This window comes from Mus musculus, chromosome 10, assembly GCF_000001635.26.
Source record: "Mus musculus strain C57BL/6J chromosome 10, GRCm38.p6 C57BL/6J".
Taxonomy (NCBI): domain Eukaryota; kingdom Metazoa; phylum Chordata; class Mammalia; order Rodentia; family Muridae; genus Mus; species Mus musculus.
In genome coordinates this window covers 39391474-39412814 of record NC_000076.6, presented here as the reverse complement: position 1 = coordinate 39412814, position 21341 = coordinate 39391474, and the positions used below count along the sequence as shown (strand labels likewise).

General features: G+C 46.0%; 1 protein-coding gene across 5 annotated transcripts in view; it reads right to left on the bottom strand.

Annotated features, from left to right (window-relative positions):
* Positions 1-21341, bottom strand: part of Fyn (Fyn proto-oncogene) — a 195639-nt gene that overhangs the window by 152567 nt on the left and 21731 nt on the right. For all 5 annotated transcript variants that reach the window (XM_011243117.3, XM_006512540.4, NM_001122893.1 and 2 more), the window contains exon 2: positions 17771-17810. The gene's annotated coding sequence lies outside the window, so the exon portion shown is untranslated. The remainder of the gene's footprint in view (positions 1-17770; positions 17811-21341) is intronic.

Below are 21341 nucleotides of genomic sequence, written 5' to 3'. Positions count from 1 at the left end.
ACTGACACAGACAAGTCGTGGGTACCTGCCCAACTCCTTCCTCAGGTGTTAAGGGGTGGACCCTGTGCCTGGCTGGGTGCTAAAAGGGAGAACAAACGGAAGTATCTGTATTCCCTAGTTAGCCAAGAGGAGGTCACTTACTCCTCACAGGCAGAATCAGGAGAGGACAGAGAGGACATTGCCCATGCAGGGCCGCCTGGGTCTTTCTTCTAATCTCTTGGTACTGCTCCCTCTCAAATCTCTAAGTATTTCGAAACTGTACAGATTCCAATGGATCCAGACAGCATAGGATAACTGCTGAGTGAAGAGAACTACAGACCTCCACAGCGACAAGGATGCTTGGAACCATCTCCTGCAGAGCTCAAGGACATTTGTGAGATACCCAAGCACGGCCACAGACTGGCAATCTGCCTAGAGACCCTTTCAGTCCAGCAATGAGTCAGCAGTGCTGAGTCAGCAGTGCAGGGAGAGATGTAGTGCGAGTTCCTGGAGGAAACCTAGGGGAAACTTCCTGGTGGGAAGTGAGAGAGTTCTGCACCTGCTGTGGACAGAAGCAGACCCACCAATGATCACAAGGAGGAGGGAAGCAAGATACCACACACAGGAAGGACTCGGCTGGCAGTGCATAACTAGATGAGGCTGTGAACAGGAGTTGTTTAGGGATGGGGGCAGGTACAGGAGACTGGGACAGATTAAGACAGAAGTTGAAGGCCTGTATCAAAGTAGCATTGCGATAAAGACGGCACAGCTGTCAAAGGAGCACACGGCAGTCATGCCTGCCCAAAGGGAGTGTCCCAGAGGCTGAGCAGAGGAAGATGTCTATGACTGTCTATATGACTGAGGCTGCAATGGAGTAGCCTGGAGATCAGTGGTAGTGGGAAAGAATCTGTTTCTGTCTTATTGAAACATTATAAAGATAACGGGGTGCAAGTGTCTGATCTGTAGGCAAGCAGACTTCTGAGAGAAGAAGTGATGAGGTGCTCGGCACGGATCTGTACATCTCGCCTTTCTAGAGTGGACTTCTGTCTTCTGCTCTTGAATAGGCATTCAGACTACCCAGCTACTTTTTGAAGTAGTATATGCCATTTATTCTTGGACACTTCTCTTTATTTGCGTGAAAAATCTGCTGTGCTAGAGTACATTAAGATTAATGCACTAAGCCAGGCGTGGTGGTGCACACCTTTAGTCCTGCACTTGGAGGCAGAAGAAGACAGATACCTGAATTCAAGGCCAGTGTGGCAACAGAGTGTATTCCAACCAAGATGATCCAGAGAAACCCTGTCTCAAAGACCAAAACAACCACCACCGCCAATAATAATAATAACAGTAATAATAATAATAATTAATAATAATAATAATAAACAACTATCACCAAATTTAAGAACTATGGATGAATTCTATGGCTGCTGTGGTATCAAAGTTAAGATATAAAACCCTAAAGACGGTTGACATTGATTTAATTGGCAAAAAGTTTAAAAACTAAAATGTTAAAAAGCATACTTTTTGTTTTTGATAGGGTCCTGCTACGTTGCGTGAACTGGCCTTAAAGCTGAGGTTCTGCTCAGCCTCCACAGTGGTGAGGTCACAGGTATACAGCACCATGCCCAGTATGCCCCTCTTTTTTTTTAAAGTGGCAAAGAAACAAAAGACATTTTTATTGTTTGCCATGGTCTAATTAACTGTACTATCTGTGGATCCTTCCGGGGACTGATACAGTGTCTCAGTCTCCACTGAGCCCAAAATAAAACATCAGTAGTCTAATAATTCCTATAGCTCCTGTATTGAAATAACATAACAAGATCTCACATTGGCAGGGAATTAAACTCCAACTTGTGTCATCTACTATTTATCTATCTGAAAGAACTAGGTACCTGAACATGAAATTTTATACTGCAAGCCTCCTTTCCTAAAGCCTGTGTACTTTATTCACAGGAAAACCCTATAGTCGTTAGCCTCAAACCAACTTCTTGCTTTTTAAAACACTTTTCATCGACTCTGTGAATCTCACATCATGGACCCCAATCCCACTCATCTTCCTGCCTACCCTTGCAACCTGCCTCACAGAGAAACATTTTTTAAAAAACTAAAAAACCAAAATTATAAACACAAACAAACAAACAAAACAACAACAACAAAACTCTTCTTGTCCTGGAAGCTGTAGTGCCACAGTGTGTCCCACAATGCATCCTTCTGTCCACACAGCATGACTTAGAAATGTTCATTGCAATGAGTCCCTGATCTACTTTGAGGTCTCCGGCTTCTGCTGCACTATAAATACTAGGTCCTCGAGGGGACTCCACTTAGATATCCTGTTGTTGACCTGTGTCATGGAGCACTTTGTTATGCAACTTTGGATCTGCAGGACCGGTCCCTTCACACGCTCCAGCAGTGCATAGACAGGGTAGATGTTGGGGTGGGCCAACTCAGAGCCTTGGATCTGGGCCTGAGTGGTAGCTGAGCTGTTCAACCCGCCAGCTCTCCAGCACTGGCCCAGCAGGCTCACCCAATGCAGCAGCCAGCAGGGAACAGGGCAAGCTCTTCCAGACTCACCCACACCTACAGCACGAGGGGCCAGCTCTACTGTGCTTCCCAGGCAAGGTGCAGGCTGCTCTCAAGTACTGCAGCCATTGGTGAGGGGCAAGGCCAGCTCTCCTGCCTGCCACAGGTGCCGAGGAATGAAGGGGTGGCAACTCTTCCTCACTCAGGCCACAGTCCATGCCCCTCTTATAAGCACATTTAAGTCCTTGTAAATATAGGCTTTGTATAAAAACTAGTAGGAATGACCTTTCCAAACCTTGATCTGTTAAGACCTATATTCGCAGCTAGATCAAAGACGGCCAAAACCAGCCACTGGCACTACTTTTAACAGTCCCAGCCTTTTAGTCCTTGAGAGGATGCAATCAAGTGGAGTGTGCAGTAATGATGATAAACGTGACGTGCCTGTGATACTATAAATAAGTGTAACATATTCTCCCAACCCAGTTAATTACTTCTTGTGTAAAGCAGAAGAACCAAACTGTCTGAATTCGGAGAGTGGGAGAGCCCTCCTGTCTCTCTTAGGTAGTTTTACAATCCTAATTTTAGACTTAACAAAGCCTTTTAAAAGAAAGACGGTTACATTAAGATGACGGAAGTATGTAAAAATGTATCACAGAGATCCTCCTGTTATCTGATGGGTTTAATCATTCATCAGACTCTAGAGAGGAGGAAGAAAGGATGAAGAGTAATCACAACTGTCTAAGGGAGCATTGTGGGCCTGAGGCATATGTGTCTCTGTAAGCCACAGGGGACAGTGCCCCACACTAGAAGTTCAAGAGAGGGACATACAGCAGCATATCAGGTGACTCAGGAGATGGCCTGAAGAAAGATGCTTGGTGGATGTGAGCTGATGTTATGTATCCATTTCTTGATAAATCCAAGCAATCATGCATGCCAATGCAACACTTTCCCTCAGAAATTAGACCAAAGAAAACAAGCCCGTGTTTACTTCCTGGTGGGCTGCCTGTGGCTGCTAGAATCCACTACATCCAAACACCCAGAGACAGCACCAACTGATGGGTTTGTATGAAATTCCACCCCTATATCCTGGTTTGCCTCATACTAACTTGGGCTGGTATTGGGCCATGAGGAAATGTGGCCTTGCTCAGAAAGGTGCTATTCCCACCAACCCACCTATAGACGAGCCTGGAACCTGAAGTGACTAAAACTTACTGTTGTTGTTCTCTTATGACTTTAATTAGTTACATATTCCAAGATGCTAGCAATTAAAATACACAGTGGAATTGCTGCATCTTTTTTGGACTGTTGTGATGGGAGGGCCCTAGAGATGATAGCCCTTATTCTACTCTCAGCATGCCCAGTATCTTGCCCCAGGTCAGCCAGAAGCAAATGAAGAGTCTGCCGTTCTGAAGTGGACGTAGGGGAGACAGTTAGATGCTTCTCTGAAAAAGAGCAAGACTGTACTTCTGTTGCTTGTGTGTTTACATGTCCACAAGCCTGGGGAGATCTCAGATGCTCCAAGTATGATCTAAATACAGAATAACTTGAACCCACATGAATATGGGTTTTACAGAACAGATAGGTGCTAAAGATATTCCTGAAACCTAGGGCAAGATTATCCAGGGTTTCTGGTCAAGCTATTGCTGGCTACTACTGTTTAGAAATTGGTTTTCCTTTCTGTATTCTGAATGAACTTCCTCTGAGGTACATGAGACTCTACATCTCTGTGATCTCTGGTCCTGTTCCCAGCAGCCTGGGGGTCTCAGCAGCACCACCTCTGGGCTCACATTCAGCCCTGGAGACTTAGCCATCACTGCCACCAGTCTGTTTAGCAAACACATATTTCTTCCTCACCAAAGAAAGGGAAGCTAACATGGATGCCCTCAAATTAATATGAATGTCATTATACACATACTAAATATTTGTATGTCAAAATACACATTAAAAACAGTTGAAATCCTCAAGCTTCAGAAAGTTCAGTTTTTCAAATATCCCCTCTTGTGATGTGTCTTAGTCACTGTTCTATTGCTGTGAAGAGACACCATGACCAAAGCAACTCTTATAAATAAAAGAAAACATTTGATTGGAGGCTTGCTTACAGTTCCAGGGCCTTGGTCCATCATTATCATCATAAGGAGCATGGTGGCATGCAGCCCGACATGGAGTAGTAGCTGAGAGCTAAATCCTGATCCATAGGCAGAAAGACACTCTGAGCTTGGTGTGGGCTTTCGGAACATCAGAGCACACCCCAAGAGCCACTTCCTCCAGCAAGGCCACACCTGCTCATCCCTTTAATCCTTTCATACAGTGCCCTCTTCATGACTATGCATCCAAATACATGAGCCTATGAGGGCCATTCTTATCCAAACCACCACATCACAGAAAGCCAAGGAGTCTTCCCTACTCATCAATCATTTCTCTAAAATTATCATCAGTTGTCAGTGAAGTCCCAAGAGGGCGTAATCAGAGCCATGCCACAACAGGACAGAATAGAAACCAGACAGAAGGACATCATTCATAGCTTCTGGGTGTGGACTGGGTGAGGCTAGTATCACCAGGGAAGGGGAAACTGGGACCCAGAGTGGAGAGAGGGGGCTCTGGCAGGCCAACTGACAACAGCCTTGTGAATGGGGAAGATGACACATCTTTTTAGTTCCTGAGGCGCCAGTGCCAAGCAAAAATGTTTACCCATGGCCAAACAGCTGGTTAGTGGGAGAGCAGCAACTGAAATCCAGATCAACTTCCCTTACACCTACCCTTCTAATTAATTTTATTATAAAACTCTATAGTCACATTAGCAAACACAAACAAGATTATGGGAAATCCCATAATCTCAGATCCCAAAGACAACTATTAGCATTCCAGTGTGGTTTCTGTAGGCTTTTCCCGCATAGGAATTTTGCTTTCAAAATTAAGCTTGTATTTCACAAGTGATTTTCTCTCCTACTTTCTTCTTATTTAGCAACCTAAACAGCTGTCCGGCTGACTTATTAATTTGGGCACTCCACATTTTAACCAAGACTGACCTGCACCCCATGGGGCTTTGCAGGTTGGTTACACGAGGCAAACTCAAGCATGGGACATTAGGGTTCTTTCCCACCTTTTTGGCAGTGTACAAGTGTTAGTTACAGAACAACAGGATGTTCCTCAAATTGGAAATATCACCCTCAAAAGTGTCTAACCCGCAATACTACTAGTCAACACATAATGAAAAGCTACGATATATTTATCTTGAAGGTTTCAGCATCAGTGATCTCGCTGGCCTGGAATCAAATGTATCTGACAAATGTTATTATTAATGAAGAGGGTCCAAAAATAACAAGTTAAAAAAAGCTGCCCTTCTCAGCCTCCAGAGACCACGTGCTTTTAATGGTTTACTGCTCCACTTTCCAATTCAGAAACAGCAACAAAGGAGCTACCGGTCCCCACGTCTACATTTGGAAGAACGGGAATTCTTTGAAAAGCAAGCATACTCCTTTAAAACTCAGAGTGGTCAGTCAGTCACTAAGGACTGTGTCACAGCTCAGAGCCATTGCTATTCTTCACGCCATAGACATTTCTTCTCATTCTGGTCAAGTGAATGAGGAGCCCCTGGGAACTTCTGAATTTTCATCAGGTACAGGTAGGAAGTAGAAGAGACTGCAATGTGTAAGTAAGTGTGCCGAATAGGAATGACACAGAGCATGGCTGGCACAAGGGGCCACTGTGACTGCACGGAGGTAACTGGACAAATATTTGCATGCTCCTGTGGCTGTTGTGAAAATTTTCTTAGAGGCCAAGACACCATGCATCTGACCTGGAAACAGACCTGTCTGAGCCTGGCAGCACATGCTCCCCAGGCAGTGCCTACAAGTGCTGCCAGCTCGAACCTGGTGAGGAGAGGACTGGGCATGCCCACTGCAAGCAAGACGGACTCTGCTCCCTCAGTGTAATGTGACTCCTGTCCATGAGGTCACTTGCTACTGTTTCCCTGGTGACAACTTAAAACCCCCTCACTCTTCCTCAGTATCCCACGGTTACTCCACTCTTCAAAAGGAAGCTTACTTCACCACAGCCCAGTGGTGTCCCTTTCCTGTCCAATGTTTAGCTAACCCTGCTTTCCACCTTCTCCCCAGACTTCTCTCTCCTCTTCAAAGTTACTGTTTCCTCATAGGCATGCCAATTGTTGACCCACACTTCGGAAACCAATCTGGTTTTATCCAGTGGAGTGGAGGGTGCACACACACTCTGACTCAGGAGCTCTACCCTCGCGATCTCTCACAGAGAAGCTGCTGTAGTATGCACACTCAATGCTCACGGCAGCACTGATGAAAATAGCACAAACATAAAAAAATAAAAACAGAAATGACCCAGATACCCACTGACAGGAGAAGATACTTAAAAACTGTGGTACATCTTAAAGTGGATACCATGGGAGACAGCAGTAAGATAAATTAATTTCATCATGGTACACAGATGAATCTTGAAAAAGGTCAATGGTATAAGAATATCACTTAATATGGCACTGAGAGGAGCAAAACTTCACAGTAGGTTGGTTATTCATGGAGACTGACTGAAAGCCTTGGACGTACTAGGAGAGTACTGTAACCACTGAGAAATATCTTCAACTCCAAGTTAAAACTTTCAGAGAAACATATTCTGTTAGATCTAGGTTGTCTGTGACTTCTTCAGAATAGTTCACAGCACCTGTAGAACAGCAGGAATCAGAGCAGCACAAGTTCATTTTCCTCCAATGAGTTTATTTCCATCAGACACAGAGACCATGCCGAACTGAAACAAGATCATGAAAGGTGATCACAAAAAGGTGAGGGGAGGCTGACGCTAGGGGAGGATGCTGGGGAGCACCCACTGAAGTGAGGGGAGGCTGACGCTAGGGGAGGATGCTGGGGAGGACCCACTGAAGTGAGGGGAGGCTGATACTGGGGTGTGGGGATGCTGGGGAGCACCCACTGAAGTGAGGGGAGGCTGATACTGGGGTGTGGGGATGCTGGGGAGCACCCACTGAAGTGAGGGAAGGCTGACGCTAGGGGAGGATGCTGGGGAGCACCCACTGAAGTGAAGGGAGGCTGATACTGGGAGCGAATGCTAGGGAGCACCCACTGAAGTGAGGGAAGGCTGACGCTGGGGGGCATTTATGCTGGGGAGCACTTACAAAGCTTGGCAGTTAGAGACAAAGACAAGTGGGTTAGAGCACAGGGCTGGGCTAGCAGGTCTTTCTGAATGCCACAGGAAACAGGGTAAGAGAACCAGTACAAAGTATCAGGTGAACCAGGAAGACTCCAACAGAGGTAGCCGACTGGGACACGGGAAGGCTGTGGGAGAGAAGCCAGCAGAGGTAGCCGACTGGGATACGGGAAGGCTGTGGGGAGAAGCACCTGAACTCGGGGCTTCCTCCAGGTTAGTGAACAACACTGCTGACTGCAACCCAGTCAGGAGACGGGCTGACAGGAAAGGAAGCAGAAATCGGCTGTGAGCTGCCTCAAACCTGCACTGATAGGGAAGGAATGGGGCTCCTGGGGTAAAGTTCAGGGGTAAGGATGGCTGCCGAGACTTTTATGGAAACAAGTGTAAGAGTCTCACTGAATTGCATTTTACCTCCCAGAGTCAGATGGAGACAACAAATCAGAAAAGTTGCATTCCCAACAGATAATGAGTCCTTTTTCCTGAACAGCACATTTGCTCTGTCGGTTTGAAGTCATCATTTCCCAAGCTTTTTATTTTTTTCCTCTAAACAATCTTACTCTGATATAGTAAAATCTATAAAAATAGACCCCGATCATCACCTCTTCGTCACTACAAAAAAAAGAGACAGGCAAAAGATACTACATTGGCTAGTAGTCAAAACTAATGAAATCCAAATATTTGGAACTCCAGTGAGCATCCTGGTCTTGCTCCAGCAGGTGATGGGCTCTGATCAGTGAGCATCCTGGGTTTGCTCCAGTGAGCATCCTGGGCTTGCTCCAGCAGTGGCTGGGCTCTGATAGTTGACTCATGGCCTCCCAGACTCACAGCTCAAAGTGGGCCACTACCACAACTGCTATGTCACCTGCATATCTGAGGGCTATTCCACTGTTTTCCCACGATCAAATTTGCTTTTTCTTTTTTCCATAAGCAGCAGCTGAATGCACGTCCAGCTCTTTCATAATGGGAAAAGGTGCTTCTTCATTAACATTTTAAATTATTCTTTTCTCTGGTCTAGAAGGCCTACTTTTAAAAATATTCTTCTAAAGATGGACAAAATCACCCCCAGACAAAGAGTCTCTTTGCTTGTTTTAAATTAATATAACACTGAATCCTGACAGAGAACTACAGAAGAAAGCCAGGCAGAGAGGAAGGAAGGCTTCCTCTGGCCTGCTGTATAAATCTCCTACCCAGTAAAGCTGGGAAGTAAGCCAATGCTTGGCCAACTCGGCCCAGTGACAGGGAAAGGCCAGTCACGACCCAGCTCCCACTTGGGGCTCCCCTGCTTCAGGTGCTGTGGTATGAAAACCTGGCCTTTGGACACACAGCATGGCATCTATGGTTTTCTGATAGCACTGCATGTTTTGTCAGCGCTGAGGTCAGGACTTGCTCAGGACCCTCGATCGCTGTGCCCTTTCTGCCACGTGGTACACCCCACGTGCAACGCTGAGGCAATCTCAGTCTTTTCAGTCCTCACCTGGAGGGGCGGTGTAAACTGACAAACTCTTGACTCATTCCTGTCGACAGGACCGCACACAGGGACCCGCATTTCCTTCCCTTTACACTCTGACTATACTCACCACTGAGTGGCACGCCTACACCATCTGAGCAGTAGCCATACTCAACGGCTATGAGCTCTCTATAGAACGCACGGACCTGGAGGACCAGCCTTTAGCAGAGGTGAGCCCTTAAAGAGAGACTGGGAGCCGGGGGTTGAGGGGGCCATTGGTAAAGTGCTTGTCTTGCAAGCATGAAGACCCGAGTTGGACCTCCAGTACCCACATACCAATGGCAGATGTGTTAACACAAACGTGTAATCCCAGCAGCAGGGAGGCAGAAACAGGAGGATTCCAATCCCTGGAGCTTTCTGGTCATTCACCCCAGACCAGTGAGAGGCCTTATCTCAAAGGAGGTGACAGCTCTGGGGGTGACATCTGAGGCTGTCATCTAGCTTTCCACAAGTGTGTGTGACACACACACACACAGAGCTTACTACATCTGAGCACAGAATTCCTGCCCCTCCTTTAAAAAAACAAAACACTCACTACCTGTGCTGGGCAGTTTTCTGTCAACTTGACTCTACATCTGAGAGAACCTCAACTGAGAAAATGCCTCCTTAAGATCTGGCTTCAGGTATTTTCTTAGTGATTGGTGGGGGAGGGCCCAGCCAATTGTGTTTGGTGTCATCCCTGGATTGGTGAACCTATGTTCTGTAAGAAAGGTTGGGAAAATCACAAGGAGCAAGCCAGTAAGCAGCACCCCTCCATGGCATTCTGCATCAGCTCTTCCTCCAGGTCCTGCCCTGTTTGAGTTCCTGTCCTTACTTCCTTCGATGATGAATAGTGATGTGGAAGTGTCGGCCAAAAAAGCCATTTCCTCCCGAACTTGTTTCAGTCAGGGTGTTTTTGTCAAAGCAACGGAAACACTAATTATGTGACAGGAAATAGGCTCAGAATTTAAAACCACAGACACCAATGAAGGACCTTTCAGCACAGTGGCTAACCAAGAACCTTTTTCTCAGACTCAGGTCAGGGCACTGTCACATGACTACTAGACTCTGGGTACAGCACAGTACTAGACAGCCACTCACAGGGAAACCCTGGACCAGTGAGGATTTCGCCGGGTGGGCTGTGGAGAGAAGAAATGGTTCCACCTGAGGGCACCAACATCCCTGGAGAGCATGCTCTTGGGACAGGGTTTTGCAGTGTTCCTCAGTCAACATTTTCATCAAGCTGTTTTTAAAGAAGTAATAAATAACAAATACACAGTAAAAGGGGGGGGGGCCAGTTAGTTAGAAAAAAATAGAGATTTCAAGGTATTTCAGCAAGTTAAAATTACAGCCAAAACTGACTCAAAAATCTATACACAAGCACATGTTTAAAGAGATAAACCTGCTTTTCACTGTAACAGGTCTACACGTGGGATGGTGTCAGGGATGGTGCCATCACCTGCCGCTCACCCCCCAATCTGCACAGCTTGTTTACCAGCTCTGCTGGTGACCCCCTCCCAGGAGACCAGAGGATAAGGATCTAGGCCAAGGACACTCAAAATGACATCAGTGTTATGACCATGACCCTGGACTGGGGTTCCTGTTACTCTTTAGGCTCAAGCTTCTACCCTGGGCCTTCTCGTATTCAGTAGGAGGCTAGGCTCTCTTTACATTAGCTGCATGCCTATAGCTTGCTCTTAGCTCCATGAGGTGCTCAGCCAGAGATTCCACTGCCAAACATCTGTCCATCCAGATGACCAACTATCAGAGAGTTTCCCTCATGCCATGCTCAGGACATCATCTGAGCTAGGACCCATCCCAGGAGCATGGTCCAACCCTCAGATCTATTTTTCCTCTGGCCCTAAGCTGATCCTACCTGGCTGTTGACAGGAAACCAGATCTTCTAGCATCCAGAAGAAAGGAAATGTGTAAGGAGGATTCCCACCCAACACAAGCTCCATGCAAAATGGAGATGCTGCCTAGTTAAGCATATAGCTTGGCTCCCACCGGGCTAGCATTTGTTGAAAGATACAGCCCATGAGATGACACAAATGTACACAGCAGAGGAGGTGATATGAAGACAGAAGAGAGACAACAGGATAGGCCTCAAGCCAAGGACACCTGAAGCTACCAGGAAGAAGGGGAGAATGGATTCTCCCCAGCCTCTGGAGGTAGCACGAGCCTGCAGACAACCTTAATGCTAAACTTCTGATCTCTAAAGCCGCCAGGGGTATATCTGTTGTTTCAAGTCACCAAGTCTGCAATAATTTGTGACAGAATCCATGAACCAACCAAACAAAAACTGGTTGTGGGCTGCAGAGATCCTCAGCAGTTAAGAGCACTGGCTGTTCTTTCAGAGGACCCAGGTTCAATTCCCGGCACCCATATGGCAGCTCACAACTTTCTGTAACTAGTTCCGGGAGATCTGACATCCTCATACAGATACACATGCTGGCAAAACACCAATGCACATAAAATAAAATAAAAATTTAAAAACTGGTTGTGGGTTAAAGATGGGCAGTAATAACCTTCTTTAAGGCAAAATGTTGACATTGTATGCATCTTTATGGCTGGGACATGACTAGTCTCACATTGAGTGCAGCTCTGATTTTAGTGAGTCTAGGGGCAGTGACAAGCATCTTTTAGGAAGGCCCTTGTACCGATTCCATTAAGAATCATTCCTTCACATGCAATTTCTGCAGACAAGAAGTCTATGCAAGTCATAAAACCAAATACACCAACCTCTATCACAGAGAAATCAGACAGTAGCTCACAGCTCTTGAGGAAGGTATCCATATCAAATAGATATCAAAACAGATAGACCCAAGTAGCTGAGGCCTTGTCATTCTCTGTTGTAAGGAGGGCAGTATTTCCTCCCATCCAGCCCATGTCCTGTTCCATCTTCTCTACTGATGAGTGCTGCTGAGATGAAAATATAATAAAACAATCCCTAAACTCAGCATCAGAGAGACAGGCGTATCCACGGCTTCCCCATACCTACTTGCTGGTCCAGGGGAAGGAAGACCAGGGCTGGTTTAAAGAGACTTCTGTGGTGTGGGGCTTCTCATTGTCCCTGATAAAAATACCATTACTATTTTGATTACAGTAAGTAAGGGTGAACATCCCTTTAAATTCAGTGAAGAGATGAGTATAAAATTGCCAGTTAAATTGTGCACGGCTAATGACTGCCTTTTGCTCGACTGTGTTCCACTGCATCCACCAGAGAGTGGAGAGAGAAGGGTGCACCTGGCCTGTCAAGTGCTTGGAGTCCGGCCACTTCCTGGGTGTCAGTCCTTGGGTAGGTCATGTCTCTTCTGTTGAGCTTCATTCTCCTCAGAGGCAAAATGGCACAGTGGGCACAGCTACGCTGGCTCAGAACAGAGGCTGACCTGCTGGTGTTGGTGAGTGGTTCCAGAATGAACGGATAAAATGTTCTATGTCAGGACTAACAATCCACCTCAAATTGGCCCTCTTTTCTTGAGTTACAATAGTAACGTTTTTATTTGTAGCTCTTTTCTTGCAATTATCAATATCTCCCTGGCTTTACAAAGTCTAGAAGGGCTGTTTATTATCTTGGGAAGTCTGTGCTGGCAGAGAGCATGTTTTCTCTTCTTAGACAGTGGCACTTTTACAATCCAGAGATTTATGTAAGAGAAAGTTGGTCAGTTATTATGGGTGATACATAACTACTATTTTTGGCCCGGGACTAAAACGATTGCCTTTGAGTCTAAAACAGAACTCAAAGCATGCTCCTTCATTCAAAACTTACTGCCCCTTTGGTCCCAACTCCAAGCCTGGCCCCAGTCAGCAGCAGGAGGGTGGGCTGAGTGAAACACGATCCCCAGTGAGACTCTGAATTTGTCCTTAGCCTGTTACAACCAGAATGGGTCAATCCACTAGTGAGGGTGGATTGTCAGAGGCAAGGAGACTGTGAGCAAGTCTCTTATCCTACAGTCCCCTGGATGGGGCAGCCCCGAATACATGTGTCAATCACTAAAGGGCATGGCACACCTGCACATGGGAGATGCCCTCTCCCATCCCCACCAACGGGCAGGCAAGACAAGCATGGTCCTGTTACTCCATCCAGGAAGCGATGGCTTCCTCAGAAGGCTGGGAAAGGTCTTCCTTGTCCTCTTCCCTCTCTCTCCTACCTCCCCAAAGCAGCCATCACATGCACAGGAAGGTGGGACATCCCAATCATGCCCTCCCCACACTGGCAAGGGAGGCATATCATGTCACCCAAAAACTAGACTTTTGAAACCTCTGGATGAGCCGTACCATCATTGCTAAGTATCCGAGCTTAGAAAGTCCTTTGCTGAAACTGAAGAAAGACTTGCTAGCCTGGCTACCTATGGACCAGCTATCCAGTAGTCAAACTAGCATGACTCAGTATGTGGCCTTCCATTCAAAAATGTAACTATTTGTAACTAGGTTCTCTCTCTTCCCACAAGACTAGTAGTTCCACTGTAAAAACCCGGGGCCCCACCTCCGCCTTGGGAGTTAAGATGCAAACGACGCAGCTCTAGATGTGCAGGCCCACAGTCGTCCAGCAGGAGCGCTGCTCTGTGAACTCTGCTTTGGTAGGGCACTCTGGCTGTGGAAGGCCACCATGCCCTTTGGACAGGCAGAGACCCCATGGTCTTCAGTGCAGCTTTCTAGCTGCAGGAACTAGCTTGAAGGATTCTTGATCCTCCCGAGATGTAGATGTGCCAGGGCTTGACTCTCATGGAACGCACTGGAAACACTTTCAAGCTTAAGAGACAAAGGCCATCCAGGGCACAAGGAAGTCAGCCTGCTACATGAAGAGCAGCTATGACTGAAGTAGGCATTATTGTAATCAAATCTATTTAAACAAGGTTTTAAATTACTAAATTGAATCAATTTAATCAGCTTTTCATAAAAAAAGACATTTTCACCCAAAATTCATGTGCATGCAATTTCATTTTCAGAAGACATTCTATATATTTAAAGTAGTGAGCCACACTCCAAAGAGTAGCCCCCAGACTGCTAGAAAAAGTACAAACAATACAACTACTTTGATATTTTCAATTTGCTCTTGTGTCTTCTTTTATCTCTGGATTTGTCTGATTGCCCGGATTACATTATTCTTAAGAATTAGCTATTCATTTGTCTGCTTGACACTTTGTACTTCTGGAGAGAAAGCCAAAGAATGGCTATCTTATCTCCACATAATGCTATTAACAAGCACAATTTCCACAAATAAAATCCCTAGGTGGAGAAGAGAAGCCACTGTTTCTTGAGTGTATAATGGGATTGCTTCCACGATTTTACCACATACCAAAGTGGCTTCTCCTGGCTTGCTGCCCTTTCATCTGACTCTCATTCACTCATTTGTGCCTGCAGCTAGCAGTGTGAAGGGTCTGCTATGATTTAGGCATCAGGTTTAGCACAGATTTGGACTAACAAAGACTCCAGTTCAACAGGGAACACAGCTCCCACAGTAAGTACACAATTGCAGTGCCAGCTCTGAAAAAGACCGTGGCAATCAGCCACCAACTTGGGTGGAGGTGTCATGGAACAGTTCTTTGAAATGACACTGTTTCCTTACAACGTAACCCTACAACTTTCAAGAAGGTGGCACACGAGTATATTGACTGGCGCACAGTGTCCATTCTAAGGTAAGGTCTGGGTGAAAGGAAGGGTCTGCATGCAGACAGACAGACGCCACTGGGATTCCTGCTGTAACTACAGAACCTGGGGCAGCTCCATGGTGGGGCCACGTCCACGTGGGTACCACTAGGTCAGCAGAACATGCACAGGGCACACCAGTCAACCGACGACTGATGCTAGGTAATTCGGAACTGATGCTGACTTATGTGTGAGCTTTGGCATTCAAAATAAAGTTGCTTCCAATGCAGAGTTCTGTCTTCAAAAAAAGTCCACAACCAAAAGAAAAAGTAAAAACATCCCACAGCAAACACCAGGCCGGCAGTGGCTTTCCTCTGTTCATATGGTCATCAGAAATGGTTTGTTTATACAACAGGAACTCCTGTACCAGACAGACTTGGCACGTGTAAGCATCAGCAAAAGCAAGAGCTGGTACACGGTGCTTGATTGCCCTCTAACAACAATTGGAAACGATTCTGAATTAGGGTTTCTGCAAAGGGTAAACTTCATACGGCATTAAGTGATTTTCAAGTCATTAGGTGCTTGACTGAGGATTCAGGCAGAGCCCTTTAATGGCAGCTACAACCCACTTGACATCTACAAAGTTATTTCCTACCTCTAGTCAGCACCCCTTAATCTGTAATCCCTACTACTTGGAAATGCCCACAGGACAAGGTAAGTCAGATCTGCTCAATCCTTGGCTGGATACTTGTGCTGTGCCCTTGTACCTGCAGGGGCAGCCAGGAAAGCCTAGCTTCTAGGAGCCCCCACACGTTGGTCGGCCTTACAGAAAATTCTATAGCCTTGTGACCAGCAGCCCTTTTCTTATTTTGGTACAATATGTACATCAAAAAAAAAAACAAAAAAACAAAAAAACACACACACACACACACACACACATAGGGTCTGTGTTTCTAAATGTAAAACACGGATAATTTTACTTAGTTCCGAAAAGGAACAACTTTTTTGGTGTTTTTTTCCGCGGGGGATAAGGAGAAAGAAAAAGGGAGGGCCTCACCATGTAGCCCTGGATTGACTTAGAACTCAGAGAGATCTATCTGCCTCTGTCCCCTGAGTGCTGGGATTAAAAATGTACAACTCTTTTTCTAGCTGGGACCGCTGTAGTGGCGGGAAGTTTAGAGGTTACAGGGACAGTAATTAGCTTAAGGCCTTACAGAAAGTTAAAAGTTTAATTCCTTCGCCCTTCCCTCAACTCTTCTTAAGCTCCATATCTACCTGGGATTAGGGACCTAGATTAACTTTCCTGTAGTTACTACAGGCTCGGGCTGCCTGATCTGAGGGTGCAGAGCGAGCCCACGGCCTGGGCAGCACCACGGTTCCCCAGCAAGCCCTGGGATGTCTCTGAGCACCCAACCGTCTGCTGTAAGCCTGACCAGGCTAACCAAAGTCACAGCATGCTGACCTTCCATAATGGGGTCTTTCAACTCCTGACATCAAACCAAAGTGCACAGAGACTTCCAAAGCCTTCTCTGTCTTGTCTCAACTACAGTCCTTTTATGTCTCCAAGACCCTCTTGTTTGTATGAGCTGAAAAGCTCACCAATGCATCAGATCCCAGAAGTAAATTCTGTAGAAGCCAGAGGGCTGCCTAAGATACAGGGTCAGGATTACTTGTGAGTGCTCTAAATCAATGTTGCGGATAATATATCTCTTTGACTCAAAAGAAAAACATATCAAGCAAATTCAAAGGAGTTCTAGGTCAAGGAGAAGAATTTCACCCACACTGAAATTCAAAATGGGAAATAATTCTAAGTCATTCTTGGTGATGGTGGTGGTGGTGGTGGTGGTGGAGGAGGAGGAGGTAGTGGTGGTGGAGAAGGTGGTGGTGGTGGTGAAGGAGGTGGTGGTGATGACGGTAGAGGAGGAGGTGGTGGAGGAGGAGGTGGTGATGGACGATGAGGATGAGGAGGTGGTGATGGTGGAGGAGGAGTGGGAGTTGGGGGTGATGATGGTGCTGCCTGAAAGGGTGGAGGTATTGTTGTTGTGGTGGTGATGGTGGTGGCGGTGGTGGAGGAGAAGGTGGTAGAGGAGGAATAGGAGGTGGTGGTGGAGGAAAAGGAGGAGGAGGTGGAGGAGGAGGAGGAAGTGGTGGCCGTGATGATGATGATGTGACAATCTTCCTCCCAGAGGCAAGGAATTGAGAATGGATGGAAATCACACTCTAGGTGATGTAGTGGGACAGAAAAGAACTCCTCAGGAGAAGCCAGTACGGCTGACATCTGTTCAAGAGGGAAGAGAATTCAAAAAATATGCAGCCACTCTTGCAGAGAGCGCGGAGGAGTAGTCTCTTCACCCAGTCCACCAGCTGCTTTCTGGGTAGCTCAGCCCTTTCTAAGCTTCCAGATCTGCTCCAGTGTCATTCCATCACACTTTATCGCCTAAGTGGGTCCCTGTCACATCCTTTTTTGCCTCAAATGAGTTCAATATAATATCTAAAACCCAGTGGGCACACACACACAAATGTTAACTGAATGAAAGAATGGCCTATTACCCAATAGCCATAATTCAAAGACACAGCTTGGGCACAGTGAGCATTAGCCGTCGGGGGTGGAAGAGAAGGTGACATGGAACAGACTAATAGGGAGACTTTCACTCATTTAAAGGCAGAGCCCTGCTTTGGAAGGCTCTGCACCCATCCCTCAGCCGTTCCATTTTACTTAGGAAGAGGAAACCTAACTTGGAGCTAAAACATTGAAGTGAACTGGGGTATTCTATTTTGTATGCCAATTTTACCTCTAAGTCAGCTTCTCTCTTAGAAACCTATGAGGCTTGGCAGGACCATGCCTGTAACCCCAGCACTTGCAGGTAACGGCAGGAGAATCATGAGTTCAAGGTCATCCTCCGGTACATAGTGATTCTGAGGCCACCATGAGCCCTTCTGGATTCGACTGCAATCACAGGGCTCCACTAGACACACTTTCTAACGCACAAGGCACAGGATTTGTCAACTTACTTTTGCCACGATTAGATCAGCATCCTGTTCCTTTCAAACACTGTAAAACAAAAAATAAAGAAAAACATTAAAGAAGAACTAAATGGTGTCTATATGTAAACTAACACAAAGCACTGCCATATGGTCCCCACTTGTCAAGGATGATCAATGTGCCCACAGACTGTCCTCATTCACGTAATTTCTGCAGTTGCTACAGTCACCTGCCTGCAACAGCAAAGGCCAGTGGGACAGGAGGAATAAAGGGTAAATCATGACTTTACAACCACACACATGTGTATACACACACACACACACACACACACACACACACACACACCTTCTTAGGGCCTCTATAAGTCATGCATGGTTGGTGGACATGAGGAATGAGTATTTCAGCTCAGTAAGACGGCTCACATCCACCATCCAGGCACTCAGGAAGCTGAAGTCAGTGATCACACCCTGGGCCAAGGGCAAGTCTGGCTACAGAATGAGACCCCAATTCAAAGAAAAACAAAACAAATCTCTCTCCAGGCCCCGGCCCAAATTTGCCTTAGTTCTCCTGACTTTGTCAAGCCAGGCTCTTTTCGTTTCCTTCTTGTGAGAGTCTCACTGTGCTGTGTGAGCTGCCACTGAACTGAGAATCCTCCTGCTCAGCTCACCAGCTGTGCACAAAACCCGTTCCAAGGTGGCTCTTTGCCTGTTACCCCTGTCACCCCTGTTACCCCAAGAGTCAGTGCCTCCCTCTGTAGGCTCACTAACTTAAGTCTCTACTGACTGGTCTGCTGCATGCTAGCCCCAAGATGACCCTAGGGCCTTGACAGCACCCCTGGTCACGCTGGGAGCTGATGTACATTATCCTCTACAGTTTGTGGGGTAAGGTGGGTGATTTCCAGCTGGTGTGTTCACTTTGCCTACAAGCTGCAGTATTATAGTGTGTGGTTTGTTACCTGCCTTTAGCTGTCTGAATAAAAGTTCTGTTTTAGTAAAGTATCTCAAAAAAACAAGAACCGTGGCTGAAGGATGAGAGTGTCTGAGAATGCATGGAGGATGTATCAAGTCTTGAGTTGAGGAAGCTGAAGGCGAAGGGGCAGAAAGAAACACTTTCTTTCTTCCTTGGGACTTGTATGCCTTTGCAGTATGGTCTTTATCAGTTATCCTTCTAGCCCATGGTTTAAAATACTCCCAAATGCACTACTCTTCCCATCAAAAGCATCCCCTCCCACATGTACAAAACAGAATTTTTGCAGTGTTTGACAAGTTGCACTAATAACAGGATCATCATTGTTTCAAAGATGTCTCCCAAATTGGGGGTTGACCATAGGGAAGAAATCAGAAACTCATACACTACCCTCTGAAGGTGGGCATTCACATTATGAGTTCACTGAAGACAAGCAGGAGACCACCTCCAGTTAGACAGAGGCCCATCTCCCTGGCTTTTGAGACACACTGACCTGACTGAACCACCATGGTACCACAGTCTATGGCCTCTCTGCTGGCTAACCCACCAGGGATCCACAGCACTGAGCTGTGCAACACTGGGACCTGCTCTGTTCAGAAACTTTAACGTAGCCCCTAACAACCAAAGAAGTGTAAATCAGCACCACAAGGACGTCCAACTGAAGGCATTTGTGTCAAAGTCTTCCTTGCTCGGACACTCCCACAGGTTAGGAGAGCTGTTCTGACTTAAAGGTGACAACAGAAGAGGTTTCTATTTTCAAGGTGAGTGACTCCTTCATCCAATACAGAGGGCTTTAAGAGTCCTCACCTTTTCCAGCAAAGGAAGGGTATTTAATACTCTTATCTCAAGTGTGCTGCAAAATTGCGCAACACCAGACGCCCAATCCATAGCAGACTGTCAAGTCTTCCTTCCCTCACAACACTCCAGCAACTGGTACCAACAGGAAAACTGAAAGCCCATTTGGAGCTGGAGCTGCTGGCTCACTCCTGCACAGTCTCATCCATCCATATATACATACATACACTACCATCCAATTTCTCTTTCAGCCTTATTAAACAGATGGAGTTAACTAACAACGAGTCTATGAATTTACAGCCATAAGCACAGAGGGGGGTGCCACAGTTTTGACTTCAAAGCCTCGCATGCAAGGCAGTTTGGCATCTTTTTAGGCATCAGCTACCTTGTTTCAAAGAGAATATGGATGAATAAAAATAAATGTTGAAGAAGAATGTATGTGGCAGCCCCATCCAGAATGAAGAGTGTCATCCGCCTCTAAAACCACACATTGTTTTTCTTTATAGCTATGTTTTTGAAAGTGAAAATAAGTTTTAGCCTTAAAATGTTTAAAGGAAACAAATATTTTAATTAAAGATGACCTGCTTTTCTAAAATCACTTTAAAAACTAACTCTCCTGATTTATCTATATCGAAGCCTGACTGTAGGATATACAAATTTTAGGTTTAGATTTCCAGGTTTAAGGTGGGATAAATCTCCCCTACTCCCTGTGTAGGCCAGTAGAGATATGTATATGTAGATGTGGATATGCATATGTAGATAGGGATATGCATATGTAGATGTGGATATGCATATGTAGATAGGGGTATGCAGTGACAGAGTAACTAATAAAACTGTACTTGTTCACACATTATAAATAGTTGCCTGTATAATCTGTTGTAGGCTTTGGGATAGAAGGAACATGCTCCACATCTTTAGCCTTTGCTGTAGTAGTCCTGGTGTTTTGGATCACAGTGACCCTGACAGCACAATGGAAAGAGCTAATCATAAATGTCCAAATATCTGGTCTATTGCAGGAATAGAGACCAAAGGACAGACCCCCACCAAAGTTGTAGCACAAACACTACTATACACACAACTCTTTCAAACACATAACCCTCCATCCAGCCTTTGGGGGAATACATAAATACTCGAACAATGAAACCAGGGTCTAAGTGTGAAGGTACAAGCTTGTAACGCCAGCACTTAGGAGGGGAGGTAGGGAGGTTGGAGTTCAAGCATATCCTTGGCTTCATGATAAAACCAGCATATACTACGCGAGACCCTGTCATGGAAAACAAACATAAATACTAAATAAATAAATAAATATCTAGACTACAATTTTATAGTCTCTTGACATGGTATATTCCAGCTTTTGCTGATCTGACATTTCTGAGCACCCAGGGACACCATGACTTAACTTTGCAACAGGAACAGAGAAACTAGTGCATAAGGAACACAGTGAATAGCAACAGGTTGGAAGTGCTCTAGGCTAGAGAGGTGCGGAGGCCGACTGCCCGATGGAGGGCAGAAGGTGGGAAACTGAGGTAGACACCAGGCTGTACGAGAAGGAAGGGTAGGCCAGGCTGAGGTGAAGTGGTTATTTCTGGTTTCTTTGGAGACTCAGTTATGTCATGTGATGCTCCTCTGGAAGCTGTCTTATGAGAGTATGCTTGCTGGAACAGACGTGGTGTTTTTCTGGAAGCTGCCCTGTGAGAGGGCATGTGATGGAGCGGATGCTTGGGAGAGAGTGTGCATGATGTTTAGAAAGAATATGAATATAACCCTACAGGGGGTGAGAGGATGCTCTTGCATTGGTTCACCTTGCAACGCTTTGCTGGTCTTCCCTGATCTCCGCTT